Below are 22,226 nucleotides of genomic sequence, written 5' to 3'. Positions count from 1 at the left end.
ACTAGCCTTTTGTAGCACATAAACTGAATTGTCTGGCTAATTTCAGCTGATCTTTTGAAATGCATGAAGTGATCTTATTGGATTTTATTGTGAATAAGCCTTTTGAAGTGCATAAAATGGATCGATTGGAAAATGGTAATTAGTATTTTGAAATGAATAGTGAAGTGAAATTAGTGAATTTGGATTAGGACTAGTGTATAAAAGTGTATGAAATCAAGTTGAATCAAGTTGTTTTTTTTGTAAAATATTTAGTGAATTGAATCGATTTTCCATTGAATTATTAGTTATAGCAAATGGTGGTGGAGAAAAGTGAACTTTTTACAAGATTTAGTTTTAATTTTTAATTTTAGTGTTTAATCTCAAAAACCACGAAAAACTTTGTTTGGTGAAACAAGAAAGGCCGATTCTCAAAGAAAAGTATTATCAGTGTAAACAAAAGGATAATCTAATTTAATAGTGAAAAAGGACACTTAATGGCGCAAGTAGTTGAAAGTGAAGAAGAATTTTTACAAGCGTTTAATAATTTTGAAAACGAAGAAGTTAGTCCGGTGATGAAAGTTAGCGAGATGAATGAAAAACAAATAAGAAGGCTGACGATTTCCCCCACTTTTAGGGAGGAACTCGACAGAGTTTATGCGAAGAAATCAGCAGAAAATGATAGACCTGAAAAAACTGAAAGTGATCCTAGAAAAAAAGTGTCAGAAGAAAAACGTTTGAAGATCCCGGTGCCGCCAATACCTCCACAAGATCGTCCAATGGCAGCAATTGGGCTAAGAGAAGAAGAAAACCCTCCAAGGTACACGGGAACAATTCCTAAAACAAGAGGGAGAATGGTAGATCAACTGTTAGTAGAAAATGGTGCTCCAAATCTTGATCTAAACTTCGATCCCAGCTCAGTTGATATTTCAAGCACTGATGGTGGAGGCAACATGCTTCTTCCTGGATTTAACATACAATCAAACAATGTTGCTTGGAATAATAATCCACTTTTTCACAATTTTAATCAAAATCGAACCTCGAATAAAAAAGCATTGGCTGTGTCTCAATGGCCAATAAAATACGCTGGCAATGATAACGGTATTGGATTGAACTTGTTTCTTCGTAGGGTTGAGTTCTTCGCTCAATCGGAGAAAATGAATAAAGCTGATTTGTTTCAATCTGCACATTTTTTGTTAGTTGGGCCAGCCCAAGACTGGTTTGTAGCCAAGTGGCCAATACTACGGTACAAGGATTGGGACTATTTTATCCAAGCGCTAAGAAACCAATTTTTACCCAAGAATATCGATCATTACATAAAAATTCGGTCATTCTCCATGTATCAAGGAAAGCATGAGCTTTTCTCTAACTTTTTGGTTCGCATGGAACAATTTTTCCTATGCAGAACAACCCCTTTACCGGATCAAGACAAATTTGACATAATTTGGCACACAATGCGGCCTACTTACCGAGATAAGTTAGCTCTATTGGATGTGAAAGACCTACACTCACTTGAAAATCTGTGCACAAAAATAGATAACAACAATGAAGCTTTAATGAACCGTTTTGTTCTTTCGTTTGAAAACAATAAAGTTAATGAGGTCAATAGTACAGCCAGATTTGAAACTCCATTACCTTCGAACCAACCCTCCACTGATCCTCCCAATTTCAATAGAAATCCACGACAAAATTTGCAGCAAAATCCTCGGAACAATAATAATTACCGTAAAAACAACAATAATCCAACACAGTTTCAAAATTCAAACCAATCACAATATCGGAACTCAGGAAATAATCAAAATCGTTTTGGCAGTAATCCAAACAGAATCTTTGAAGAATACAAACCGGAGAACAGTTGGAGAGATTTAACACTTGATGATATTCTCAGGTTTTACAGAACCCCGGATCGCAAAGTGTGTTTCAACTGCCGAAAGTTCGGCCATCATTACACTAGATGTTATTCAAGGCGTACAGTCTTTTGTTGCATTTGTGGTCTACCAGAATTTCACTATGAAGAATGTCCCTTCTGTGAATCAAAAAACCAAATAAGGGAAAATTGAAGGAGGTTATTTTCCCATCCAGTCAAAATCCTCCGGAATCCTATTCAAAAGTTTCAATCGAAACATTCCAGAAAACAATCATGGAATCTGCTTTTCACGAGCAAACAATACCTACTAGCTCTGAGGGATACACTGACTATTTTCACAACATTAATTCGGTACTAGTAAACTTGAATGGAGACGCAAGGTATTTTTTAAAATTCAATGTTTTGGGCTTACAGCTACATGGATTATTAGATAGTGGCAGTAATGTATCTCTAGTTGGCGAGCAGTTTGGTAACATAACTAGCTTTCTTCAAATACAACCGCTAGAGAATAATATAACTCTTTCAAATGCAAGTGGCCATCCAATGCAGATTTCAGGTTATGTCGACATTCCTTTCAATGTAAACGACACAACTAAAATACTTCCTTGCTTAGTTGTCCCTGAATTGGAAAATAGATGCATTCTAGGCATGGATTTCTTCAAACTGTTCAACATAGAAATAACATTCAATGAAACAAATGGTTCTCAAAACTTTACAACCTATAATTTAGAGCAACAAAGCAATGCAAACCCATCAAATGATCACGTTCTTACTGCAGAACAAAATAAAATATTAGAAGAAGTGAAAAACTCCTTTAAAACTTCTGTGCCAGACACGCTTGAAACCTGCAATGTGATGGAACACAATATTGAACTAACAGATAATAAAGCTATACATTTGAACCCGCATCCTTGGTCACCAACTATCCAAAAGAAAGTCAATGTAGAGATAGATAGACTTTTGAAAATGGACATTATTGAACCTTCGAACTCAAATTGGGCTCTCCAAGTGGTACCAGTCACCAAGGAAAATGGAGACATGAGACTGTGTCTTGACGCTCGTAAGTTGAACGCCAAAACTATACGAGATGCGTATCCTCTTGCTAGCTCCATGAGAATCCTTCATAATTTAGGCAAAAACAAATATTTCACAGTAATTGATTTGAAAGAGTCCTTTCTACAAGTAAAATTAGCAGAGAGCTCGCAAAAATACACCAGCTTCAAAATCTTAGGAAGAGGACTATTTCATTACAAGCGTCTTCTTTTGGCTTGATTAACAGCAGTGCGACTATGTCCCGTGTTTTAGATATTGCCTTGAAGGAAGGGAAATATGAACCATTCATATTCTCATACCTCGATGACATAATCATTGCAACAGACAACTTTGAAGACCACATAAAATACTTAAAAATTGTTGCGAATTGTCTCAGGGAAGCCAATCTCTCGGTAAACCTACAGAAATGCAAATTTTGTCTCAGAAAAATCAAATATTTAGGTTTTATCCTCTCCGAAAACGGTTATCAACCTAATCCTGAAAGAGTTGCAGCGATCTCCAAGTTTGCTAGACCGCAAACTCCAAAGGAGATTCGCAGATTCTTGGGGATGGCGGGATACTACCGCAATTTCATCCCAAATTTTAGCGGTATTTCAGCCCCTATCTCAGACTTGCTGAAAGGTAAGCCCAAGAAGATAAGATGGACTGAAAAGGCTGAAATTGCGTTCCGTAGTTTAAAAGAGTGTTTAATGTCCGAGCCTGTCCTTTCGAATCCTGATTGGTCCAAGGAATTCGCCGTACAAACGGATGCTAGTGACCTTGCGATAGCTGGAATTCTCACTCAGGAATTGGATGGAAAAGAGCATATTATCGCATATTTTTCGAGAAAGTTAACTGCTTGCGAAAAAAAGTACGGACCAACTGATAAAGAAGGTTTGGCGGCTCTCGAATCTATTGAGCATTTTCGATCCTACATTGAAGGTTCGCACTTCACGTTAGTGACAGATTGTTCAGCGCTCACGTTCATTTGTAATTCCAAGTGGCGTCCCAGCTCTCGATTATCTCGATGGTCGGTCAAGTTGCAGGAGCATGACATGACCATCAAACACCGGAAAGGCCGAGACAATGTTGTTTGCGATACTTTGAGCCGTGCCGTCTGTGCCATATTTGAAGATTCGACTTCAGAGTGGTATCAGGCGCTGAAAAGAAAAGTCATCATCACTCCTGAAATCTACCCAAATTTCAAAATTGAAAACAACAATCTTTACAAGTTCATTGCTTCTCGATCTCTGTATGATGCAGGCAGATTCGAATGGAAATTGGTCGTACCGCCAGACAAGATGAAAGCGTTAGTTGAACAAGAACATGCGACATTAATGCATCTAGGTGTCGATAAAACCTTGGAACGACTAAAACAAAAATTTTATTGGCCTAAAATGAAACATGATGTGAGCAAAATTTTATCCAAATGCAGCAACTGCAAGGAATCCAAATATCCAACTGTTCCAACTGTTCCTCCCATGGGAGAGCAAAAAAATGCATCTCGCCCATTCCAAATGATAGCGCTTGACTATCTAAGTGGATTTGTCAGAAGCAAATCTGGAAATACTGATTTATTAGTATGTTTGGACATTTTTTCCAAATATGTTCGACTGTTTCCGGTAAAGAAAATTAGCGTGGACAATCTAACACAAATCATTGAAACCGAGTGGTTTTTCAAGTTGGGGGTTCCCCAAACGTTGATCTCAGATAATGCTGTGACCTTCCTGGGGAACAAATTCCAGGATTTGTTAAAAAAATATAATGTCCACCACTTTAAAAATGCACGTCGTCACTGTCAAAACAATCCCGTTGAGAGAGTGAATCGGGTCATTTTAGCATGTATTAGAACTTATTGCAAATGTGATCATCGTCTTTGGGATACACAGATTGCCCAAATCGAATTTGCAATCAACAATACTAAACATCTTTCTACCGGTTTCACGCCCTATTTTCTTGTTCATGGGTACGAATCGATCCTCGATGGAAGGGACCATCTTAATGATAGGCAAACTTCTGATCCATCAATTGATCAATTCGCCCAAAGTAGAGAATTGGTGGCAGGACCCTTGTATGAAGAAGTGATAAGAAATAATAAAAAACAATACGAAAAATACAAGAAAAACTATAATAGTCGGCATAAAGGATTACCTCCTAGTTTTTGCATAGGGCAGAAGGTATATAAAAAACACTTCAAATTGTCCAATGCGGCTGAACATTACTCTGCCAAACTAGGTCCCGTGTACGTCCCTTGTAAGATCATTGCGAGGAGAGGAGCAACTTCTTACGAACTGGAAGATGAAAATGGCAGAAATATAGGTATCTTTGCAGCTCAAGATTTGATTCCAGAGTAAATGTTATGGTGCTAAAGTGTGTAAATTTTCATGTGAAGAAGATTGTGTAATTAATATAATTTTGTTTTTGAGTGAAAATGTGTGATTAAAAAGAAAAAGTGTATTAGAGTGAATTTTTTTTGTGAATTTGTGTTATTGAAGAGAAATTATGTTGTTGATGTGTGTGTGTGTGTTTTTTTTTTTGAGTGAGTTTGTATTATTGGATCAAATGTGTATATTTTGCGTGGAATTTTCAGCCCGAAAGTGAATTTGAATTGGTAGAATGGGATTGCGTGTTAATTGTGAAAGTATGTGCAGTGAAATGTGAATCAAAGGATGTTAGGATAAAGATGGCCATCTGAAGCATGAATGAGAAGTTGTTTTTGAGATGTATGAGTTATAATGTGAGTTTGAATTTATTGAATAAAGTGTGTTTGTGTAAATAATAGAAAACTTGTCTGTTTGTTATAATTTCCTTATCGCAGCAGCTAAAAGATACCATGAGTATGCTTTTGGTGGGGTAAGAACTTTAAGCCAGAAATCTTACTTTCTCAGTCGTGAGATGAATTTAGTAGTCTCGTGACGCGGTAATGGCAGAAGTAAACTAATAGTGGAAGCAGCAGTTCAAAAAAAAAGTGAAAAGCCAAACTTTATCCAACCAGATTAGCGATGGGAGACCCCAGTACTCCCACGTCACCGTTAGAGTTCGTCCATAAATAAAGATCTGAAGCAATGAGCCGATGGGAATCTCCAGCGTCCTCTTGGTGCAATAACAGCGTTTGTTGTTGATGACAGATGCTAGACGACTTAGTCAGTATAGCGTATTCAGATCCGCTTAGTATCAAAAAATTCTCCTAGATTTATTGTGTACAATCATTTAAAGCAAAATCATCTGCAGAAGTAGATGCTGAGTAACAACAGAGGTTGATCATGCCCATACATATATAAGATCTAAAAATCTGACTCGACAAGAATGGTCTCTCAAATGGATAACAGATTACACTTGACAAAACTGAACACTTATTTATCTGGACGGCAATTGGCTGTCGTGTGAGTGGATTTGACTGTGGTAATTTAGACAACAGCAATACTGAGAAGGTCATCATAGATGATTTTCCCATATTACTGTCTGGTGCGGGGGTATTGTAATCTGTTCCATTTTCTTGATGTCTGTGGTGAGAATAATTGCTCGCGTACATGGGACCTGTGAGTGCCCTCCAGCATCGCCAATCAACAAAAAAGTTTTAATTAGATATGCCATGTCAAATCACCACACTGGTACAACATTCACAACAGAACACTTTCATCAGATCATTCGTTGTCAATTGTCGAATGATCGCGCCGCATGCCTCACATGGATGCTCCGCTGGGCGCAAGCTGCTCATGCCTTCATATTAGAGAATACCCGACTTCATCCACCACATAATTGCTCCACCCAAGTCTGTGATGATCCACCACCCCATAAAAATCAAGATCATGATATTAGGAACCCTAGCACGACAGCACTCATTCTCTGATAAGAGATTTGCAGTTGATCTTCCCTTTCATATCAAAGGCCGATCGTATAGGGGCATCTGGGGTAATACGCACTGTCGAGGCAAAACGCACCCCCTTTGTTTTTCAGGGATTATCGATTTTAGAGCTTTGAAACCTTATCAGTCTAATAGAACGTCTTAATAAATGAGCATCTGGAAAATTTTACATATCTGCGTTACGTAATTAGTGAGAAAAATGAATAAAATTGAAAAGCACGATTCTGATGTAATTTTCCCTATCGTTTGTCGAATGATTTTATGGTGAAAATCGACCAAACATCTAATGCTGTTGTGTTTATTCAGTTCATTGAGGGCAATGCTAAGCATAGGAAAAATAACTTTAAACAGTAATCTACGTAAATTATATGTTTTAAACTATTTTATTTTTTGCTATTGATTGGGGCAATATGCACTCCATTCGTTGGGGCAAAACGCACCTATAGAAAACAAGCTGTAATCATATCTATGAGTGCTCTGTAAGTAATCGCAAACAAAATTGAGCTATTGTTTGTCTTAAAACCTTATAAAACATGCATTTTGTCTAAGAAGTAAAAGTTTTCTAAACTCGACGGTGCATCTTGCCTCAATGTTGTGGTGCGTCTTGCCCCTTTGTTTGAGTGCATCCTGCCCCATTGTTGTAGTGCATTTTACCCCGAGCAAGGGTGCATACTGCCCCGCATAAACATACGAAGCCGTAATGTTAGTCTTTACAAAAAACGTTATTTTCAAGAGCTGAACTGTATTAAGGCTGAAATTTTGTTTGGTTTCTCTTAGAATGAAAGTATATGCAATGAATGCATGCATTAAACCAATAAATTATTGCCTTTTTATATGCATTTGGACGCATCTTCCTTAAGTGGTGCGTATTACCCCAGAATCCCCTACTCCAACACGGCGAAGCAGAGACGGTGAAGACCGATAAAACCAATGCCGCACAGTTCAATAGCCATCAGTTGTCGGTTCAAAGTAAAGCAGACCTGTTGATTTTTTAATCCAATAGTGCGTGTATCAGAAGTGACCGATAGTGTCGAGCGCGGTCTGACCGACGTAAGCGAAAGTGCCTAGTTCTTTGTGGGTATTCAGTGCTAATTGTTCCTAATACAAATTGTTGCAGAATGCAGTCTATAATTACGATGGTTCTTACGATAAGTGCGATGGCTTACTGGGAGTAAGCAAAACAATTCTTTTGAGATCGGTAAGAACTAGTGGAAGTGAATTTCTGACAGGATTCGAAAGAAGGTGTGATAACCCTTAGTTAATTCCATATCTCTACGCCAATCTCAGGCCTTTTCTTGTTACCAACGAGTGTCGTGGTGAAGGTCGTGGTGGTTTCGCTAATGGCATGCAGAGCAGCGGGGCGGCCGGCATGGCGCCGGTGGTCCTCCTCATCTGTCCGGACAGGATTGTTTCCTCAAGCAGACGCCGTGGGATACACCTGCACACAGACACCACACCCAACACAACAACCCTAGAGTAAGACGGTAGGATAAGTAGCAGCAATAAATGTAAGTACTCTAAACCTGATCACTCCATTCTATTTGTGAAATTAGAACTTTTCTTTTGCTCGGGATGACTCGTGTAAGTCAGCGTTTTGGTTCCGCTTTCTCGAACCAGTTTCTTTCTTACGGGTCGAGCAGATGGGTCGGGGGACCAGTGCTCATTACAACCCGTCTATTTTACTCAAATTTTGTCTCCCTGTCTCATGCGCCCTCTGCGGAGCGGTGACAGAATCTCCGGAGGAATTCCTGAAGGAATCTCCGGAGGAATTCCTGAAGGAATCTCCGGAGGAATTCCTGAAGGAATCTCCTGAGGAATTCCTGAAGGAATCTCCGTGGGAATTCCTGAAGGAATCTCCGTGGGAATTCCTGAAGGAATCTCCGGAGGAATTCCTGGAGGAATCTCCGGAGGAATTCCTGAAGGAATCTCCGGAGGAATTCCTGGAGGAATCTCCGGAGGAATTCCTGGAGGAATCTCCGGAGGAATTCCTGGAGGAATCTCCGGAGGAATTCCTGGAGGAATCTCCGGAGGAATTCCTGGAGGAATCTCCGGAGGAATTCCTGGAGGAATCTCCGGAGGAATTCCTGGAGGAGAGGAATTCCTGGAGAAATCTCCGGAGAAATTCCTGGAGGAATCTCCGGAGGAATTCCTGGAGGAATCTCCGGAGGAATTCCTGGAGGAATCTCCGGAGGAATTCCTGGAGGAATCTCCGGAGGAATTCCTGGAGGAATCTCCGGAGGAATTCCTGGAGGAATCTCCGGAGGAATTCCTGGAGGAATCTCCGGAGGAATTCCTGGAGGAATCTCCGGAGGAATTCCTGGAGGAATCTCCGGAGGAATTCCTGGAGGAATCTCCGGAGGAATTTCTGGAGGAATCTCCGGAGAAATTCCTGGTGAAATCTCCGGAGGAATTCCTGGAGGAATCTCCGGAGAAATTCCTGGAGGAATCTCCGGAGAAATTCCTGGAGGAATCTCCGGAGAAATTCCTGGAGGAATCTCCGGAGAAATTTCTGGAGGAATCTCCGGAGGAATTTCTGGAGGAATTTCGAAGGAATTCCTGGAGGAATTTCGAAGGAATTCCTGGGGGAATTTCGATGGAATTCCGGGAGGAATCTCCGAAGGAATTCCTGAAGAAATCTCTGGAGGAATCCCTCGAGGAATCCCTGAAAGAATCCCTGGAGAAATTCCTGTAAAATGCCTGGAGGAATTCCTGAAGGAATCCTTGGAGGCATCCTCGAAGGAATTTTTGGAGCAATTCCTGAAAGAATCCCTGAAGGAATCCCTGAAGAAATCTTCACCACCTCCTCCCCCTGCTTGAGGAATTCTCATAGGCATCCATGTAAGAATTCTCAACGGAATCCGTATAGAAATTGCCGAAGAAAACCCTATAGGAATTCCTGATGGTTCCATGTGTATGAAAAATCGGTAAAGATGATAGCCTATACATTCTTAAGGGAAATCACATAGCGAACATGACATGTAATCAGGCTTGATAATCCTCCTCGAAATCAAAAGAGTTTTGCCACATGCTCTAGAGCGGTGTTTTGCTTTTGCCTCGTCGCGAGGGAGCGAACGAACCCCAAACAGAGAGGCAGTAAAAACTGAGCGAGGAAGAGGGGAACGAAAAAAGAGTCGATGATTATTTCGGGTTTTTGAGTGCGATTTTCGCCTCGAGAGTCTTTCTTTGTATGGGAGTGGAACTCGCGAGAGCTTTTTGAGTGTGAGTGGACGTGAGAAACACAACAAGAAATTATGAGTGTTGGACGAACTCCTCGCTGCGCGGCAAGCTCGCGCTCGGTGCTGTTGAGGATTTGCGTTGTGATTTCTGAGTTTTATTTTCACTCCTCAGAAAATCGCCAAAATCGCTTCCTCATTTTCTCGCGAGGGAGTTTCTGTCAAGCCTGCATGTAATATTCCCCAATGCCTTTTCAAAGGTCCCAGTTTGTTCAGATTCATAGGCACCATAACCGCCGAAACATCGTTGGAAATATCTCGTTAACAGGCCCAAATTTGCACGACAAAATAAACCTCCCGAGCCCGCAAACCCACCTATTCTTCCCGAAACTCAACGCAAACAAACCTATACGCTCTATCTTTCGCTTTTATCTCATGCACATGTGTGTCGATGTAACTTACACCGTAAAGTAAATCCAACATCAAACGTAAAAAGTACGCTTGGCTTCGCTCGAAACAACGCGCGGTAGAATGTGCTTATCGTCGCGCGAAACTTACTTTCTACTCTTGATCCTGCAGAAGCATGGTCGTGAAGTTTGTATATGGGTGCGATTAGCAGAGCTTATAGGTGGTTTTCTACTTAGAGTTTTGTGTCACGTTTTCGTTCTGGAATGTTACATTTTTCTGGATCAATCTAATATTTGATTTTGATTGCGAATACGATTTATAAGGTATATCTGACAAATAACATGACTTTAGAAATTAATTGTTATTCATTTGTACAGTTTACTTATTTTACGTCAGAAAGAATATGCCTAAAATCTAGTCAAACTCACTTTGAACTCGCATGCTAGAGATGTAAGTTGTAAGGAACGCACAACGATTGAACAAGATGATGCTGAGATTCGTTGAAATATATTCACGATATGATACAGGATCATTAAATAGTGTACCTAAGTTTTCAGATTTTGCGAATACAAATCTAAGTGTACAATTGACAAAAAACAACTCTCAGCTAATAACTGTGGAGTACTCATAGAACACTAAATTTAACATCAGCCTCTGTCCCAGTTCTGATATCACACCAAGTATAAGAAAACATCACACGTGTAACACCCATCTACCAAATCCTACAATGATGTACAATGTCATTAGCTGGTTGATAGAGACATTCCCAAAAAAAAAATACCTCAATGCTTCCTCGTGAAAAGGAAGATAAACGATTGATGCGGAAAATTTTCCACGAAAAAGCTTCGAAGCGTAAACCCGTCCCGAGCAAAGGCGAATAACAAAATGATAACAAGTTCTGTTACCTGGTTATCATTCGTTTGATAACTGAGTTTGTTATTATTTAGGTTGAATTAAGAGCCAACACAACAAACATGATAACTCAAATTTACTTCTCGAATATCAACATGATAAGAAGTTGAGTTATCATTGAGTTCAAGTTGATAACTAATTGTGTTATACAATATTTTGTTCAACTTTGCATTTAGTTATCAACATGAAAAAATACAGTTAATTGAAAACTGGTTTTGTTATCAATTAGTTACCATTGAGAGCTATTTTATCGAAGAAAATAGTAAAAATCTACTTCACCGACATCGCCAGCAATTGAAAAAGTTTCTTATAATTCACAAACCTTGTTTTCAACTATTGCGCCCAGCGGGTCTTGAACCCTGATCGAGTGATTGCCGGTCGCAGTCGATAGCCCATATACCAACCGGACTCACTGAGAGTAATTGATAACAACGCTTTTGTACTACAGTCGCATCGAAAGTGGAAAGCGGAATCTATTTTTAGATTCGAGGTTCATAAGACTCTCAGTTGAAAGCTTTGAAATAAGCGTTTGGAATCTGATAACATATTTTGTTATCATTTTGTATTTTTATGTTATCGCGATAGACCAAAATTATCGATAACTAAATTTGTTATCATCTGGTTACCATCAATTGCAAAAGATGATAACAAAAATAACAAAATGATAACACCGGTAACACAGTTTATTATCAATATGATATCACTTTGTTATCCGCCTTTGCTCGGGGTACCCGCAAGGTTGCGGCAGCAGCGAACAGAATAAAGCCACTTTTCCTATTTCATCAACCGCATTGACAGAAGAATGTTTGCTCTGTATGAAGGGAAAATGTTTGTGCCTGAAAGTAAGCAAGTTTACTTGGCAGTTTTCAGAGTGATCTTACCTACTAGCGCAGCAGCGGTTTGGTTTCTCCCAGTGATACACGTGTAGCAAGCATACAGAGGCATATCAGTAAGCAAAGCAACAACGATATAAAGGCACTTCATATAGAGGGAATCTTGTAGATGCACACGTTACCCTGTCGGTCGTTGGGAATGTTTACCACAATGGAATACGGTGAATGGATTGGCAACTGATAATATTATTACCATCGCTTGTTATGAGAGAGACTAACTGTGAACGATAAATTAATATTTATATTTACCTTTAGTTTGTTTGAAGACGAATGAATTGAATTGCAGTATCTGGATATGAACGGTGGATCTGGAAAGGAAAAGAAGCACCTATTAGAATCATTGAAAAAAAAGGATGTCTAATGGGCGTTTCCAGGAAGCACGTGGGTGTCCCTTTTCCCAAGTATTTCTTTTAAATAATTTTAAGAATTTTTCGTGGAATTTTTCTAGGAACTTCTCTACGAACTGCTTCGGGAATTTCTTTATGAGTGTCTTCGGGATTTTTTCCAAAAGTGCTCCAAAATGTCTAAATGTTTTTTGCTGTTAATTGCTTTAGATTTGTCCATCAATTTCAGTACAGATTGCTTACGATATTTCTTCATATATTCAGTTCTTCAAATGGGCCTTTTTCCTTTTTCAACATTCTTAGTTAATCAATAAATAATAATAATAATTCTCCAAAAATCCCTCCGGGGATTCTTTCGGTTTTCCAGATGATATTTGAATTGTCCATGCAGTGATTTCATCAAAAGTAACTCATATGACTTTTTAGGAGCTCATCTGACATTGTCTTCAGGGTTTTAAATGATGCTCTCCAGACTAAAGGGAAATTTTATCGATAGTAAATGTACCAACATAATTCAAGAACGGTTGTTTTTCATTGGAAAATATTTAAATGGAAAGGTTTTTTTAGTTTGTTTAGTCCATTCTTCAGAAATTTCTTCAAGAAATCATCTAAAAATTCCTTCAGGAGTTTTACCGAGAATCACCTAAACTTCAATGATACATATTGCCCTTAAAAATAAATATTGCCCTTTACTGGCACTTTACCAGATTTGCTGGTATGTCCGAAACATATTGGAAAAACTTGTAATAAGAAGGCACGAAATGTTGATAAGAGACAAATTGAGAGAAGTAATTTGTGAAAAAAAAATCACGTTTTGGTGGGATTCGAACCCACGATTCCGCATTCGCTAAACCGATGCTTTCATCAATTAAGCCACAGAACTGGTAATGATCTGCGGAATAGAATGCCAAACTGGCTCCGAAGCCACACCGTGAACACTTCTTTTCCACAAGCCCATCTCTCTTGCGGCTTAGATTGTGAAAAAGGAGTGTTCACGGGTGACTTCGGAGTCAATTTGCCATTCCATTCCGCAGAAACATTACCTGGTCTGTGGCTTAGCTGGCTAAAGCGCCGGTCTAGCGAAAACAGAGTCGTGGGTTCGAATCCCACCAGAACGCGATTTTTTTTCACAAATTTCATCTCTCAATTTGTCAATTAGAAACATTTCGTGCCTTCCAATAACAAGTTTTTTTCCAGTATGTCACCTAAGCATCCTTTGCTTATTTCTTTGGAATTCCTTCTTAAATTCCAGCCGCAGTTTCACCTGGAATTCCTTCAGGAGAACTTTCACAAGAGCTATTATTTCGAAACATCTTCAGGCGTGCCACCGAAACATCTTTCAAGACTTCCGCCGATAATTATTCCAGGAATTCCAAATGGCAATTTCTTTCAAGGATACCTCTGGGATTGCTTAAAAACTTTTTTCGTGATCTTCTTCATAAAGTTCTTAGGATCTCTTTGAAGTACATCTCTGGGAATGAATTAAATGCTTTGACTGTTTTCCTACTCTCCGCATCGACCAATGTGGCGCTAGGTTCTATGCGCGAAAGATCGCTAAAAGTAAATCGCAAAAATATTGTATGGCGAATAGCACCTAATGGCGTATTTCTCGAAGTGAAACACATTATTCGAAAAAATGTTTGGTAGCGGTTGTGCACAATGATGACCGGTTTGGTGCCTACCAAATATTTTTTCGGTAAAAGCTTTCCATTTCGAGAAATTCGAGTTTAGATGCTTTTCACCATACAAAATAAAATGATTTTACTCCTGTTGAGCAACATTGAACGCACTCCCTGCCGGTAATCCATTATTACATAAGCTCCGAAAGGAATTTCTCATTGCACCTAAATCATAAGTGGGCATTTTGGAGCTATTACAGGTAGTACTCTCCGAGACACCCCAGGTGGAGCACCTAGAAAATCGCAAGTGAAATTCACGTAGGCATAATAGGTAGAACTCCTTGACCAATTCCAAGTGGTACCGCTGGAGAAATCCTGAGTGCAACTCCTGGCAGAATCATAAATGGATCTCCTGGAGATATCCCAGATGGAAACCCATGAGAAACTGCAGGTAAAACTCTTGGACGAATCCAAGGTGTAAAAGAAACTCCCAGAAATCTCACGTAGAATCCTTGAAAACCCAAGGAGAAATCTCAGAAGTAAATTCTGGTGTAACTGCAAGGGAAACTCTTAAGGAAGCATATGTGGAACTCCTGGAAGAATCCCAATCGGCATTCCAAGGGTCCTGGCTGGAGAAATTTCAGTCGCAACTCCTGAAGAAATGGACGGTGAAGACCCACGTGGAATTCCTGAAGGAATCATAGGTGGACGTCCTAGAGGGAAGTTCCGGAGGAATCTCCAATAAAAACTCTTGGAGAAAGCATAGGTGGAACTCGAGAAGAAAGCATATAGATGTAGAACACTGCTGGATGGATTCCAGATGACACCCCTAAATTAATCATACAAGGAAATTCTGGGGCAATCCCAAGTGCAATCTACGATGAAATCCCTGGTGGACTCACTGGTAAAATTTCAGGTGGACCTCCTGGAAAATTCCTGTATAAAGCTTCTAGAGCAATCTCAGGTGGAACTTCTGAGAGAATCATATATCAAACTTTTGGAGGAATCTCTTGCACAGATAGTTAGGAGGAGACCATAAATGATTCATCGAAAAAAAATCTGAAATGGAACCTCTGGTTAAACTGCAAGTAAAACTCCTGGAAAAGTATATGTGGAGCTTCTGCAATAATCCCAGTCGGCACTCCAAGAGTCCTGAAGAAGTACCAGGTGCAACCCGTGTAAAAATGTCTGGTGGAAACCCACGTGGAACTCTTGAGCGAATCACAGCTGAAAGTCCTAGATCAAATTGAGGTAGAACTCCTAGATGAATCCCAGAGTGAACTTCCAGATAAATCTCAGATAAAAACCCTGTAGAGAATTGTTTAGGTGAGACTCGGGAAGAAGGCATATGGATGTTTGCATTTGGAAACATCACATCTGACACATACCATCTGGAATCCATCCAGGAGGGATTCCAGATGGTACTCCCGAACGAAACATATGAAAACTGGTGGAACTTCTGAAAGAATCATTTATCGAACTCCTGGAGGAATCTCTTGGACAGATTCTTCTGAAGAGATCCTGAATGATTCATCGAAAAAACCTGAAGGATGTATACCCACAGGAGGAACTATTTTTAAAATCACCAGCTTTGTATTGGAATTCTTAAATCAATCTCGGAAACTAGTATTTCCTGGATTGATTTGGAATAATGAGGATTCACGGAGCAAGAATAGTTGTACTTACAAAAGAAAGACATATACAGTTTTTAATTTGAAACAGCGAAACCGGTGAAAGCGAGTAAAATTAGTTTTTTTTTTCATATATTTTTACATTTTCATTTTTTCTGTCTTTGGAGCTTTTAACTAATTAATTATTGATAATTAATTATAAATAAATGAATCGATCAGCTTTCAAATCAACCCCAGTTAGTATATGCTGCTGAATTTATCTTATTCTTGTTATCACTCGTGCTCACTTCTAACAAAAAAAAATACTAAAACAGTTTTTAAATCCTCTATTTTCCGTAGTGCTGCGAATATTTTGATAAATAAATGTATCATCCAAAAACACGAGAAGCACCAACTCGTCTTCGGAGTTGGCAGCACCCCCTCAGAATGTAATGAAATTTTGTACGTTTAAAGACTTTACCTTTTCAAGCAACTTTGCATATTTTGTTTTTTTTTTTTTTCAAAATATACCTAGACTAACATTTAAAAAGAGTCAAAGTTTTTTTGCCATTATTTTTCAGAAAAAAATAACTCGAATATTTAAAGTTGTACAAAAAAGTGATGTATGAGATACTTTTAGGGAATTGTCCAAATTTTTTTGAAAAAAATATGAGTAAAAATTTAAAACAATTTTCACACGCTAAAAAATGTTATTTCAAAATTTCAAGTCAATTTCCAGAAAAAGCCCATGTTTTTATGTTTTGATTTTTTTTTTTTTCAAGAAAGGTAATATAGTTGCCTAGCTTTCCTCCATACATCACGCGATGGGCACTTCTAAGGAAACAAAGTTTTTCTAACAAAACTTGTTCATGTTATTTTTTTAGCGTGTTGCGCATTACCTCGTACAGTAATGTATCCAGAATCCTTCTAACAATCCATTAAAACTAAATGGGCTTAACTACCTTGTTTTTTTTATTATCTTAACGAGCTTGACATTGAAAATATTCTAAACTACGATTTGAAAAGGGCTCAAGACAAATTTGCTTTTAGGGTTTTATATTAATGAAAACGCTTGTGTTTTGATGAAACATGTACATATGTACTTTATTATTTTCTTTTCTATATTATATAGAATAAACGTACCAAAAGTGGTACTATTAGTAGCTCCTTGTAGTAAAATAGTTGAATAAAATTGATAATACCACAAAATAAATAGTCTGAAACCGTTAATCGGTAGCTTTTCATTTGCATTAGCTAGGAAAAATATAAAAACCATGGTTTACTTCAGATATTTTTTTAATGAATTACTTGCACCAACTAAAGTAAAGCAAAAATTCAATTTGCTTTTTGTGTATCTAACTGCTTAACTGCCCAGTCAACCCGTAACGAGCGTAGATCACCTTAGAATAGTGCATTGCGGTGTAAGATCTACCAAATCAAATCTTGATCTTGGTATTTACCGGATTAATAATTACATATGTATTACTGCACGAATTTATGATGGCCTGCTTATTCTCAAACGAAATTTGACGTTTTAGCGGTGTCGCCACCACTCAAACGTCAAATTTTCTGTGATAGTAGGCAAGTCAGCATTAATTCGTGCAGTGGACCATTCCAAGATCAAAGTTTGATGCACTTTTTTGTGTTTTGTAGTATTTTGTTTAAATGTACTGCTAATTAACATTTTATTTCAGCAGGATTCAGATAATTTTATCGTATGATATAAATGATATTGTAAAACTATGTAACTGTGGCGAGCGTATCAATAATATGTAGCTAATTTGACGTACGATGATAATATTATTTTATATTTCAGATTAACGACCGAAGAATCTAGTAATTCAACCAAATGCCATCATGATGACGAGGAAACCATGATGAATTGGTCAGACAACTGATTCGAAGCAGTCTAACAATGGTATGCCTGAACGTTAACCAAGCGTATCCTTTGGAGTTTACCCTTCCACTAACAACACCCAAATTACCGTGACACCTAGGCCTGAGAGATCGTAGAGCTGTCTACATTTTTCAGAGGTGTCCAAAACTAACCATCCTTTCCCATCCTTCAGAAGTCGCAAGGACGCGGCCAGGACAGTGCTCGACCATTGGAGGATTGCGTCAGTCTTGTCTAAGAGTCAGAGATTAGTCCCAAATCTTTGTGCTTTAGTTCGGACGGGAAGGAGGCAACACTGTTATGAGGGTCTAGGACTGTACCACCCACGAATTTGTGCGACTCGCTTAATGCTAATGCTAATGCTATCTACTTAGCTGCCCAGTCATACAGTTCTCGAAGGGTTGTGGTTTTATTTCCATAATCTCGAACAAGGCTTGCTCCTTTTGCCATTCACTTGATAGTACCTCCAACAAGCATCACATGGACCTTTGCCATATGAAGCTGCGAAGAAGTGCCATTCTGCTTCCAATCCATACTTGGATCTATAATTGCACAAACTGGCAAAGTTTTTTTGTTCTTATAATCAGCTGCTGGATCTGACATGCAAGTAATTTTTGAGAAATCAATTGCTTAATGAAAGCCACAGTTTTGATATAAACAACTGAACTGCTATTGCTTCGTGGGTAAGTACTTCGGATATCATTATAAACTTCAAGTTTTCCAACTTATTTTCTTTTCTGTAGTATGTACTAGTGGTGGTACTAGTAGTAGTCACTATAATCTGTGTCAAATAAGGTATAAAATTATTAAGAAACATTCTAGGCAGATAATAATACAATTTCAGCAAACAGAATGCTGTTTTACAGGGACTCAGATAGACATAGCGGTAAACGCACAGTTATTCAGCAAAAGCTATGTAATCAAGCTGAGAAACAGGTTTTATTCAAGTTGGGATGTAACGCCAAGACAAAAAAGGAACCCAACCAAACAAAGTTGTTATGCCCATTGAGTGTTATTGGATTGGTTTACGGAGTTTTGATATATTCTGTACGAGTTATTGCGGAACACGCTAAGAAAATAACATGAAAAAGATTTTGTTAGAAAACTTTTTTTCCTTAAAAGCGCCCATCTAGTGGTGCATGGAGGGAAGTTAGGCAACTATATTGCCTTTCTTGAGAAAAAAAATCAAAACATAAAAACGTGGGCTTCTTCTGTAAATTTACTTTTAATTTTGAAAAGATATTTTTAGCGTGTATTTTTTTAAATATTTTTTTCTCATATGTTTTGAAGCCTGACCAATTCCCTAAAAGTCACAACATACAACACTTTTTTGTAGGTCTTGCTGTTTATGAGTAACATCGATTAAAAAAAATCTTTGAAAAAAAGTTAGGCCCTCTTCAAACGTTACTCTTGAAAAAAATCGGAAATCTAAGTATGCAGTTGCTGATAAAAACCTAGTCTACATGCCCACCAAGTTTCATTCGATTCTGAGAGGGTGTTGCCAACCGCTAGTCAAGTTGGTGCGAAAGTCGTCGAATAACACATTCAGTTATTAATAATTGAATTACTGAAGAACAAAAACTGATATTGGTTTGATTGAGATAAGAGGTAAATATCAGAAATAATATAAAATCTGGTATGGAGAAAGTGTTCAATAATAGTTCATTAAGATATAACAAGATCAAAACAATATCATGGCAACAAGAGCATGAGGTTCATCGTTTCCCCAGTTCAGAAAGGGGCACATGGCATTTCACTAATATTGAGCCATTTCTATGGGTGTATGTGCTCCATTTCGTGCAGAAGAGCTAAATTTGTTCTTATGTAGAAATTTTCAGACATTTCGACAAGAACAAAAACTGATATACTATCACTTTGAGTTATTCGTGTGATAGTCTTTAAATTTCTGAATAACACATCAAAATCACATCGAGCTATGATAGCCAAAAATTGTTCGTTTTGAGATTTGATTCAGACATTCTCGTCTACCCGGGTTACCTCCAAAAATTTCTCCAGCAAATTAAGTATGAATATCTCCAGGAGTACCTAAAGATATCAATTCCTCCAAGAGTTTATTCTAGGGCTCCTCTAAAGTATGACCACGATTTAAGGTGAAGGTTGCTGGAGTAAATGAAAATAATTTTCCCACCCACTAGAACCACCTTCCAAATCACCCCACAAAGCAACCCCCCCGACGGCGCACAATGTAATGTACTATGGACAAATAAATAAATGATTGAAATTCATATTTGAGTCGTATGAACAATACAGTATAATTTTATAAATGTTCGAAGTTAGTTTCATAAACATAATTGGTAAGACAAGCTTATTAGGAATAATTGAAAACTATGAGAATCAATTTTTGATTGGGTTATTCAATTTTGTCCTACTAACTACACATTCAATACACTGTGCGCCGTTTTGTTTACATTTCTGACATTCCTCTCCGCTCTTCTCTCAACACTCTCTGAACGAACAAGTTGCCATCCATGTTCATTTTTCTTAACACAACTAAATGTAAAGTGTAACATCATGTATTTGATTGTGTTGTTCAACTGATTTTGTTTGGGTGTTCAACGCCAAAAAACTATCAACGGTAGCTGTTATTAAATGGACTCATTTCAAAGCTGCGAACCCGTTTAATTTGCGGTGAAACAATCCCATAAATAATCAGTCAAAGTAGACCGTATTTATGAATCTTGGCATCACTTCTGACTAGTGAGCGTATCGAAAACAACTGTTTCTCAGTAAGTTTGCGATTTGATTCAAACTTTTTCGGCACGAATCTGATTAAATCAGTAAAAGTTTCAAGTGAAACCAGAGTTGATGTACACGTGCTGTAGTCCCATGTACGGGAGCCACATTGCAAGCAAGCTCCCAGGAGCACAGTACATTTTGAGACCGAAAGTTGTGTGCCTCATTTTTCTCAAGATGTGTCTCATGAGCTTCGTCTCATGCGCTGATTAAATTAGAAAATTTCACGACAAAAACTTCCTAAACGAACGAGTATTGAAACCTTAACCTTTGCATTGAGAGTGCCTAGTCGTATCGCATAGACCAACCAGACACTTGTGTTGTGTACGGAAAAAAGTTGTTGAGGTTCTTCGTTACCAAGAAGGTGTTTTTCACCTTAGATACCAACAGCTCACGCAGCGCATGAGACGAGCTCCCCGGGAGTTATGTGCCTAGCTCACACCCACCAAATTTTCGTGAGCCTCCTAGCAGCGCAGCACACTGCGATTTTGAAGAGCTGGGAGACAATTTGGTGGGAGGCTCGCTGTCACATTTATGTACACATGAGCAATGGGTAACTCTGAGTGAAACCCGCGGTGAGTGACAGTTCATAGTGTTATTGGAGCTGGTATAACTTTTTACAGTGCTACAGTGTGGAAAAGTTAGTGAAATAGTAAACGAAATAATCGACAAGGGAAAACGAGAACACCAACAACACAGAGCAGGAAGAAGAAATGAGTTTGAAGTGAAGTTTATTTTTGCACAAAAATGTGAATTTACGGCGTATTTGGATCCAAAAACCAATAAATTATGGAGAATACAGTACGCGCCACCTTGAGTAGCATAATCATCGCTCTACGGTCAGGTTAGTTGGTTTAAAATGTGTTTTTCTTGGTTGCTCTCTGAAATTTTGTGAAGATGTGGACGAGGGGGAGAAGGTGAAGGAAGGAAAATTTTAGGAAAAGCAGGGTGCCATATTTGCTGCCATTTGTGTACTGCAGCAACTATGTCCTTAATTGGAACACGGAAAATATTGTATAACTTTTGATTGCGTTCGCCAAAATAGCTAATTTTTTGATCATGAATAGTATATTATGTGTAGCTAATACCATGAAATTTTCATTAAAATCGGTTGAGTATTGGCGCAGATATTGTCGATATCATAAAATAAGATTTTAGAAAATTTGGGCACCCATTTCAAAAAATTGCTTAGGCTATAACTTTTTTGTTACCTCATCAAAACGTTTGAAAATGTCACTCGATATTCTTAACATAGTATCAATTAAGTGGTAAAAATTTGATCGAAATCGGTTCAGTACTAGGTTCAGTACCTTTTCTAGTAAATAGCCAAAGCTCAAATCGCTTCAAGGTAAATTTTAGGTACTTTTTTACCATTTTTAGTTCCGCGTGCACTATTTTGACTGTAGAACTGGTAACACTGTCCCGATTTTTATAAAACTCTGACAGTGTAAAATTGTTGTGTTAAACTGTTTACAGTGAAAATTTCAGCCATTTTTGTCGAGTACTTTCAAAGTAAAAGCAGTTTGAATTTCACTATACCAAAAACCACAGCTGCTTATTGTGACATAGTGCGACATATATGGCTATAACTTTTTAACAGTTTGATCAAATTGAATGAAGTTTTGACAAATTACTTCTACATACATAATTTACGTACATAAACATTTTCATTGAAATCGGTTCAGTATTTTTGACGCCAGAGTTGAAACGGCCAAAAAGTGATATTTTCCAAAATGTTTGTTTGCACAAGATTCTCAAGTGGCAATTCCCTTGTTTCAACGATATCTCCGCCAATACTCAACCGATTTTAATGAATATTTCATGGTATTAGCTACACATAATATACTATTCATGCTCAAAAAATTAGATATTTTGGCGA

The 22,226-nt window shown here is 38.2% G+C and overlaps 1 protein-coding gene across 10 annotated transcripts in view; it reads right to left on the bottom strand.

The window, feature by feature from the left end:
* LOC109419739 (uncharacterized) overlaps window positions 1-22,226 on the bottom strand; it is a 211,168-nt gene that overhangs the window by 67,634 nt on the left and 121,308 nt on the right. For 8 of the 10 annotated variants that reach the window (XM_029852727.2, XM_029852729.2, XM_029852730.2 and 5 more), the window contains exon 3: window positions 12,376-12,434. The exons of the other annotated variants lie outside the window; for them this stretch is intronic. The gene's annotated coding sequence lies outside the window, so the exon portion shown is untranslated. The remainder of the gene's footprint in view (window positions 1-12,375; window positions 12,435-22,226) is intronic. 10 annotated transcript variants of the gene reach the window in all.

Source organism: Aedes albopictus, chromosome 2, assembly GCF_035046485.1.
Source record: "Aedes albopictus strain Foshan chromosome 2, AalbF5, whole genome shotgun sequence".
Taxonomy (NCBI): Eukaryota; Metazoa; Arthropoda; class Insecta; order Diptera; family Culicidae; genus Aedes; species Aedes albopictus.
This window is presented reverse-complemented; position numbering and strand designations above follow the sequence as displayed.